Here is a 10040-nt window from a genome sequence, read left to right as displayed (position 1 = left end):
TTGTCAAAATTTAATCAGATTTTATCAGTAAGTCATATATGAGGGTAAATCTTATATGAAGCTGTTTTCTAATGTAAAAGATGAACAGGAATTGGGTGACAAATGGCTAGAAGACCCAAGGATATTACTTTTTAAAAGATTTTATTAAAAATTGAGTTGTTACAAATATTATATGCTATGTATGATTTAAAATGGTAAAAAATATAATGTAAACTAATGTATTTATTATGTGTTTTAAGAAAGACAGCATTTCTTCAAATTAAAGCCACTTGTTAGTTCATTTATGATCTGATTCCTTCCCTACTCCTAGAGAAATAGCTCTTTTCTTAGTTTCCTATAATGTGTTTGTATTGATAAAAAAACATGTTGTTTACTTTTCTTCTGAAATTTATTAACGTGGATTCAAAGTTTGATTAATTTTTTTGCCCAAACAGTATATTCTTGAGATTTGTCTTTGAATAAATGGTTTACTTTCTTTACTCTCTGTTGTTCGATTTGATGAATATAATGTCATTTATTTATTCGCTTTTCACAAAGTATTTTCTTGCTTCTAAATCTGTGTTATTATAGAGTTCTGCTATTTTTATGATTGTATATGCCTCTATTTAAATAAGCAAGTTTCTCTAATATATAAATTTTAAGAGAAAATGATGAATCATAGGTTATTGACATCTTCATCTTGATTACTAATAACAGTTTTCCAACATAGTCATACCAGTCTGAACTCTAATATTTTCTAATATTAGAAAAGTTGACCGATATTTTACTTGTAAAATATCATATATTTTTCAACTTTTAAACTATAACACACAGCAAAGAGTGCATTTCTGAAAATATATAGCTTAGTGTAACACATCAATAATGGCCAGTGCAACCCAACCTGTGTGAAGATATAAAGCACTGCAAAAAAGGGCCTCCTCGTGACTCCTTCTATCACTACACTTTTCTTCCTCCCTCCAAAAAGTTATTAGCATCATTATTATTTTGTTTAGTTAGAGTGTTTATTTTATATTTTTTATAATAGTGTCATATCATATATACAGTGTCGTGCCTGGCTTCTCTTGCTAAACTCATATTTGTGATATATGTCCATGTTATTACAAGTAGCTGTAGTTATTCAGTATAATGCTGAATATTTCTGCTGTGTATTTATATAGTACAAAGTGTTTATCCATTCTACTATAGCCATTTGGGTGGTCTCTACATTTTTACTAATATAAATTGTGCTACTATGAAAATTCTTTTTTTAAATTTTTATATTTTTATTTTTTCAATTATAGTTAACATATAATATTATATTATATTATTATAGTTTCAGGTGTACAACACAGTGATTAGACATTTATACAACTTATAGAGTGATCACCCCAATAAATCCAGTACCCATCTAACACCATACACAGCTATTACAAGAATGTTGACTATATTCCCAATGCTATACTCTATATCCCCATGACTATTTTGTAACTACCAATTTGACCTCTTAATCCCCTCTCCCTTCACCCATCCTGATAACCTGACTTGCCCAAAATGCTCTGTGTATCTATGAGCTTGTTTCCATTGTTTGTTTATCCTGTTCTCTAGATTCCACGTGCAATATTTGTCTTTCTCTGTCTGACTTACTCTTCTCAACACAATATCTATCCATGTTGTTGCAGAGGACAAAGTTTCATTCTTTTTTATGGCTGAGTATATATATATAACCAGCCCTCGCCTGAAGCCAGACAACTCAAGTTCCTCCCCCTATGTCCCTGGTACCTTTCAAGTTGCTGCCCCAGAGCTAGAGCTCAGTGTAAATGAGTCTCTCACTGAGTAAGTCAGCACACAGGCCCCTTAAGAGGAAAGTCTGCAACTCCCTCTGCCACAGTCTCTGCAGGTTCTTACAGCCAAAAGTTGCAGGTACTTCTATTCCTGGCACTGAAACGCTGGGTTTGAAAGCCCGGTGTATGGCCAGGACCCCTCACTCTTCCAAGAGGACCTCCACAACCGAGATATTTCTCTCAGTTTTCAACTGCCTCTCATGGGTGTGGACCAGCTCATTTCATGTCTCTGCTCCTCCGACCAGTCTCAAAATGGACTCTTCTGTGTGTCCCCAGTTGTAGGACTTTGGCTCAGCTTCTATTGGATATATATCTTCAATTAGAATTATTGTTCAAAGAGTATGCATATGTATATTTGGAACAAGATATTGCCAAACATTTATTTTCAAAATGATTTTACCAATTTATATTCCCACCAACAGTGTATGAAAATTCCATATATCTCTACTTTTTCTCAAACACTTGATATGGTCAGCTTTTGTAATTGTGGTCATTTTTGTGTATGATTAATGGTTTTATAATGCGTTCTTAATTTCCTTTCTCTTAAATTACTTAGTTTCATCTGATTTATTGGCCATGGATATCTGCTTATGTAAACTGTTTTTAAAAACTCTTATTTGTCATTTTCATATTGATTTGTGTGAGTTTTTTTAAGTTTGGTTTATGTCTAGGAAATATTTGTTTTTAATATCTTCCATTTCTTTCCTTCTCATGTTCATATTTTTCTCTATTTTCTCGAACATATGCAGTATATTTCTTTTAAATATCATTTTCTGCTAATTTTATTATATATGTCATTTCTCAATTGTTCTTATTGACTGATTTCTCTCCTTATGGTTGTATTTTCTTGCTTTTTGAATGGTTGGTAATTTTTATTGAATGCTGGATATTGTGATATTCAGATATGATAATAAAAAAACAAATAAATTCATACAAAAAATAAATCTACCTTCGTCTACTATGAATTTTCCAGTCTTTCTGTGTGTTTCCAATAATATCTACTTTATATATTTTGGCATATGTCCTTATATGCATATAATTTTGGAATCGTTTACTTCTGAACCCATTGATCATTTCAGCAATTTATAACAAGTTTTTTAATTTATGGTAATATTTTTATTAGCTTTTATTTGCTATATCTTTTTATATTATTTTACTTTTAATGTCTCTTGTCTTAACATTTTAAATATTTCTCATAAACAACATATAACTGACTCATGGGTTGTAATTTTGCTTCATATTCTGTTGTTGTTTTCAGTGGGAGTATTTAGTTCATTATTGTTTATGTTGGTAGTGGTCTCCTTTTAAACTTCCTAAGTTGTCAATGGCCATACCATCCTGAATGGGCTCGATCTTGTCTGATCTTGAAAGCTAAGCAGAGTTGGGCCTGGTTAGTACTTGGATGGGAGAACACCTAGGACTACCAGGTGCTGTAGAAAACCACCACAAATGTTTGGTTTAGCTCTCATTTTTGCTTTCACTTAATTTTAGCCCATAAAGTTCATTAATTTCTTGCCAAAAAATTATAAATATATTTAAATATTTATTGTTTGTTTGTTTGTTTTTTCCCAGCTTTTGGGTCTTTTCAGCAGATGCTTATCTGATCCATCCTAGTGCTAGAAAAATAAATTCAGGAATACTTCCAATTTCTACTCAAAATTCACTTAGATAGAAATTACTATGTTCCAGAAACATTCTAAGCATTTTATAAATATTAAATAATTGCTTTAGCTTAGTTCAGTAGTTAACAAATGTAATCCTCATAACAAACTATAGGAGTATACTATAGCTACCTCATTTTCAGATGAGAAAAAGGATGCATGGAAATAATAAATAATTTTCTCTGAATCAGTTAGTATGATATGAAATTAGTATTCAAATTCAGGAAGTATGTATTTTAAACTCAATGTAACTCCCCCCACCCCTGCCCCATAATATTCCTTGAGAACTCACACATACACACACACATCCATGCTCACATACATACGAATGCACGAATGAGCAGGCACACCTATCCACAAGGATAATTACCTGTCCCTTGTGCCTTATGTTAGGAACTGATGAAATTTAAATTCTGCTACTATACTTGTATTGGGGAAAAGGAACAAAGGAATTACTAAATTATAACTTGGCTTATCTAATTATGAAAAAACATAAAAATTTATTGTGAGATAGAACTAGAGACTAATTATACGAAAGATTTGATTATATAGCCCTTCATCCCCAAAATAGTGACCTCTATTCACTCATATATAAAATAGGAATTATTACACATATGAAGATATAGCAATGAAAGAATTTTTTTCAAAAGTAAGCTTTTATGGAGAAGACAGAAAAGGGATAAGAAAGAATGTTGTCAGATAAAGAAATACAAAATATGTCAGATCAGTTATTTCACCCTGAGATTCCCATGTAGTAATCAACCCCAGATTCCATCACATTCACCTCATTGATTGATAGAATTCTAGTGAATGGAATTCTTTCTTTCTTTTTTTTTTTAAGTTATTACTGCTTCATTCTCCTAACCAATTTTTCTTTCTCTGGTCCTACTCTATCAATCTGTTTATTAATCCATATTTCAGGTTTATAAACTTTAAAAATAAAATCTATTAAATTAGATTCCTTAATTGGACCTGCATCTGCCATCAGGTACAGATGCTTTCAAGTGTTTGGCACACAAAAGCAAAAGTTTCCTGATCTTATCCATGACAATCTTTCTATTATCATCCTTCACTCATCTCTCCCTGTTGTCCTCATGTGTGAGTGCTAATAAATAATGATTAATTAACTAACTAAATAAACACTACTACAATTCTCTCATTTTCTGAAAGCAGATAGAGATAATGATTAGATGATTATATAAGCACTATATGGAATTTCTGAGTCTGTTTTGCATGAACCAAAGGTCAAGTTCTTAATAGAAATATTATGATGTAATAGTCTATAATTATAAAGGTTATGCAGAAGTGGAAATCTGATAAAATTATTAATTTAAGGCAGAGAATATTCGAATGGTTTATCTGTCGCCTAAACCTGTCGCCTCGAACTTTATAGAGGAAAAATTCTTTTTGATGACATTTCTCTCATCACAAAACTTCAACCTGAGAAGATGTTCCTGCCAAAATTAAATCAGGTTTCAGTTTTTTTTTTTAAATCAAAAGCCAGACATTCACTTAAAAGCCCCAAAAGATTGTGTGGTGTGCCCCAAAAGGTGTCAACTTTTGTCAGTATGACCATAATATTTGGCTTTATTCCTCTCTCTCTCTCCATATATATATATGTGTGTGTGTGTGTGTGTGTGTGTGTGTGTATATATATATATATATATATATATATATATATATATATATCCTATATAACTTTGATATCAAACCGTGTTCCATTTCCTCATAAGGAACTGCACTAGACAGTGGTGTAGGTTTTAACATAACTCAAAGGATTTCATTCTAGTTGATACAGTACAGTAAATAATTTAAAATAAGTTTACATTGCCCTTATATATAAAAACCTATATATATATATATACACACACACATATACACACACACATATATATGCAAATTAAATTCAATATGTATATATAAAGCTCTCAAAAAAATTCTTATAAACCTCTGTAAAAACAACTCTCCTTCAATCTCTCATGTATATTTAATATATAAATTTAATATGTGTATACTAAATTTAATTTGCTACTGCTTACTGATTAATTAGATAATATTGATTTTGAAATCATCTTCATAAAATCTTTAGGACAGATAACTGTAATAATAATTTAGTTGAAAGAAAATATAGTTTGAGGCAGCTTGAAGGTCTGCTCAAAAGGTCTGCTCAAAACAATAATATTTAATAAACAGCACGCTTACCGAAGTTTACTAAATTCAAAATTGTTTTACCTTACACGCTACTATATATAATTGTATGTGACGCTAAGGAAACATGAAGACAAATTCAGTGTTGATATCATTTTCAGATAATTGTTATGAGAAGGTCAGAAAGCAAAACATATAGTTAATCTGACATTTTCTTAAGTATCAGCTACAGTTGGAAGACTATGCTTTTATAACTTTGACGTTCTCTGGAAATAAAATGTGTATGTTAAAATTTTTACCTAAAATTTCTTTTTCTTATGTGTCCTTTTCAGTAATTTCATGTTTATTTTGGATTTCTGGTTGCTTCTCTCTTCTTAAAATCTAACTTTTGTGTAAAAGTTTTGTACAATCACTGTTTACTGTTAGTTTTCAATGAGACTTTAAAAGACTGTGATCCTACAAACAAACTAAGCCTAAGATTAACAGGTAAATAGAAGACTTGAACAACACTGTAAAACATCCACACTTGGACATTTGAACAATTCACACAACAAAAGCAGACTATACATTCTTCTCAAGTGCATATGGAACATTCTCCAGGATAGATCAACTGCAGAAATAATATAGTATATTAATAATAAAATTTAAATTAAAATTCTTATAAATCTCTAAAAAAGACCACAACTCTTCATATCCTCATTTTTAGTTGTTTATAGGGTCTTCGAAATATTCACTATTTACTGATGCATAATATCCCATAAGATTGATACCCTATAGTTCATTTAACTACTGCCTTTGCTGGGCATTAGGTTAGCTTATAATTTTTGACACTCATAAATAATACCTCACTGATTTTAATGCATCCTACATGAATAAAATATAATTTCAAATCTTTATAAATGTACCTCTATTGGGAAAAAAAGCACACATTTTCTTCCTTTATTATGATTCTTAAAACATCAAATCATAGTGTGTTAGAAATGATGGATGGACAATTTTGCTGCACCTCAGAAAAGCTCTTAGAATACAGAGGACAGTGTAGCAAAATATAAACTATAAATTTACACTTCATTTTTTTGTCAAGTTTTATTGATTTTTATGCATCTGAAATGAAACAATACATATATGCGTCTATGATATGATATATCTCATATCTAATTAGTGACTTTTATGCACCTGAAAAAGAGCCTAAGCATTGTTGTGGAAAATTGTTGAGCAATGTAATTGGATAAAAATAACCCAAATTTCCTTCACAGATGCATTCACAGCCTATCGCTATCTGACCAGGTGTGCGGCTTTAGGCAAACTCCTTTCTGTTTCCCTTTCTAGACTGTGATTTCACCACCTGCATCAGAAACTTATATAAGCAATCCTCCATATGACTACATGATTCTGCAAGAAAACATGATTCAGATGCACCTCCAAGAGCATCGATAACCATATATTTATTAGAACAGAAATTTGGAAGCTTTAAAAAAGATTAATATTGATCTTTTAATTTTATTTTAATAGCATTCTAATTTTAAGGGACAGTTTTGACTAGATATGAGTATGATATATTGCTAGAGTTATATTTAAATAACTCGAGAAATACAAAGCTAGCCATAGAGATAGAGATGTGTCAACTGCACAAACATGCACAGGCTTCCAGCGTCAGGGATTACCCTCCCCACTACTTTTTTTTTAATAGAGTTTTTATCAATGTTATTGTTGGTGCGCCTCCCAATATATTCCTATGTGCTCTGGGATACTCTGAAAATCCATCCCTCTCAATATCTCCTGGAATACAAAATACAGGTTTTTATTCCACCCAGCCAACAAATTGTTCTAATTCTATTAAACGGAAAATTGTTCTACATCTAACCTTTGATTTTGTTATTGTTCACCCATCCTATATGATCTTGATGTCAAACTGTGTTCCATTTCCTCATAAGGAACTGCACTAGACAGTATTGTAGGTTTTAACATATCACTCAAAGGATTTCATTCTAGTTGATACAGTACAGCAAATAATTTAAAATAAATTTACATTGTCCTTATATATAAAAACTTATTCTCTATAACACTGACCAGGGACTCTTTACCTCCAATTCAATATCTTGCCATCATTCTGGTCTTTCTCTCCCAATGATTCCCAATTTTCTTCTTCGTTACCTCCTATCCTATATTTCCATCTTCCTTCTCTTTCATGCTAATTTATACAATTAGGCAAAATAATTTTATAACATTTTCTTATATTTCTCTCATTCTGCTTATTCCCTAAGTAATACTTTCCAATAACCAGAAGACCACATCATGATCTAGTAATTTGCTTCTTTGTACACACACAAACATAACATACTCACACACATATGTGTGTATATGTACATACATACATACATACATATATATATATATATATGAAGTATATCCATTTGCATTCTGGTTATAATCATTGTTTCATTAGCAATAATTAAACTACTTGATTCTTTATTCATACTTTATTTTGAGAGTTCATATCATGCTTAGATCCATGTTTTGAAAACATATTTTTTAAAGGCTCTCAAAAGTTCATGTATGCTAATGATCACACAGGCAGTTGTCATTTTAAGCTTAGTCTGATATTTTAATATCTCCCTCTTCACCTACACAGAGATCACTAAAGTTTAGATAATCTTCATTTCCATCAATATAATAATACCCTTAGTGTATTAGTTTTCTATTATTGCTGTAACAAATTACCACAAATTTAGTGACTTTTAACAACACAAATGTATTATATTATAGTACTGAAGGTCAGAAGTCTAAAACGAATCTCATTGAACTAGAGTCAAGGTTTTAGCAGGGCTACCTTCCATATAGAGACTTTAGGGGAGAAGCTATTTCTTTGCCTTTTCCAACTTCTAGAGGCTACCTAATTCCTTGACTCGTGGTTCCATGCCTTCATCTTAAAGCCAGCAACATTGAGCCAAGTCCTCCTCATGCAACCATCTCTGGTTCTCTTTTTTCTTCCTCTTTTACTTTCAAGTTCTCTTGTGATTACATTGGGCCCCCATGGATAATCCAGGATAATCTTCCCTTTTTAACCCATTTCTCATTTGCCCCAAGAATACTCACCGTGGTGCTTGTGGCTGCAGCATTTACTTTGAGTTAACTCGCAGATTAGAGTCCTAACCTTATCTCCAAAGTTTTCCACAAAATATCTCACTTTTATTATTATTTTTGCATTGCTCTAGTATATTGATAGTTTTTGGAAATAAATGGCATCATTCTATTTATAGCATTTTGTTTTTAGTAGTGCTATTTTCATTTACAAAATATAGTAAATTTCAATTGCTGAAAATGTCAAATCCTAGCATTTCTACATGTGACGTTAACATCTTTTTCAAATAGTTGCTAGCCAAAGATTCATTGGATGAATCCGATTTGTGTATTCATTTCTTTTATATTAAGATTAGAGACAAATTCTGTTTAGAAATAACTCTAAGAATGGTTTCTATATTTTATTTTCACATTGAAAATCAGTCAAATTTGCTTCAGCCTTGAAGAGTCTGTTTATGTAAAATTAAATTAACACTGGCAGCGAGCTGCACTTTTTTTTTCCTAAATGGGAAAGAGGTTAAGGCGAACTGATTAGCAACCCCAATTTCCTCTGTAATATTAACTCTTTGCCTTTGCCATGTAACCTAACATATTTATAGGTTCTGGGGAGTAGGGTGAGGATATCTTTGGTGATGCCATTATTCTGTTTACCATTAATACCTTGCCACATTTTTCCTGAAATAGTTATTTTAATTCTATTCATGACATCTTATTTTTAAGGACAAAATCATGATTTCATTCATAATTAACTTACATATACAATGCTCTGCTTAGATTTTCCCCTTTCCATCTATGATCAGGGCATTGCTATTAAATCAACTTGATTAGCTAGTCTCTATATACTTTCTCTGAAAGTTCCTTTATGTCTTGTAAAATACACAGTTGGAAGGGCCAGCACATCAGTTGGTTAAACAACTGCAAATCTTATAGTGACTGTTGAATAATCTCATCTAGGGTTTCTGTAGATAAATTTAATAGATACATAAATAGATAGGGAGACAGATAAGGAAATAGATGTATGGATGTTAGATAATGATAGATAGATAGATGATAGATAGATAGATAGATGATAGATAGATGATAGATAGATAGATAGATAGATAGATAGATGGATAGATAGATAGACAGACAGACAGATGGACAGACTGACAGACAGACCGACAGACAGATATACATATAGATATATTTCAAAGTTGCCTAGATGCCTATCTTCCAAAGGTATGTGTCTGTATATTCAGTGTTCACAAGCATGAAAGAATAATCGATGTTACCTATAATACACAGACGTGAGAACTTTCCATCCTCTAACTCTTCATGTTTTATCTCTCAC

At 31.4% G+C, this 10040-nt stretch overlaps 1 pseudogene; it reads left to right on the top strand.

Annotated features, from left to right (window-relative positions):
- Positions 1 to 3140: 3140 nt before the first annotated feature.
- LOC120610157 (uncharacterized) lies at positions 3141 to 3259 on the top strand (annotated as a pseudogene).
- The last annotated feature ends 6781 nt before the right edge of the window (positions 3260 to 10040 follow it).

Source organism: Pteropus medius, unplaced genomic scaffold (genome assembly GCF_902729225.1).
Source record: "Pteropus medius unplaced genomic scaffold, Ma_sr-lr_union100, whole genome shotgun sequence".
Taxonomy (NCBI): Eukaryota; Metazoa; Chordata; class Mammalia; order Chiroptera; family Pteropodidae; genus Pteropus; species Pteropus medius.
This window is presented reverse-complemented; position numbering and strand designations above follow the sequence as displayed.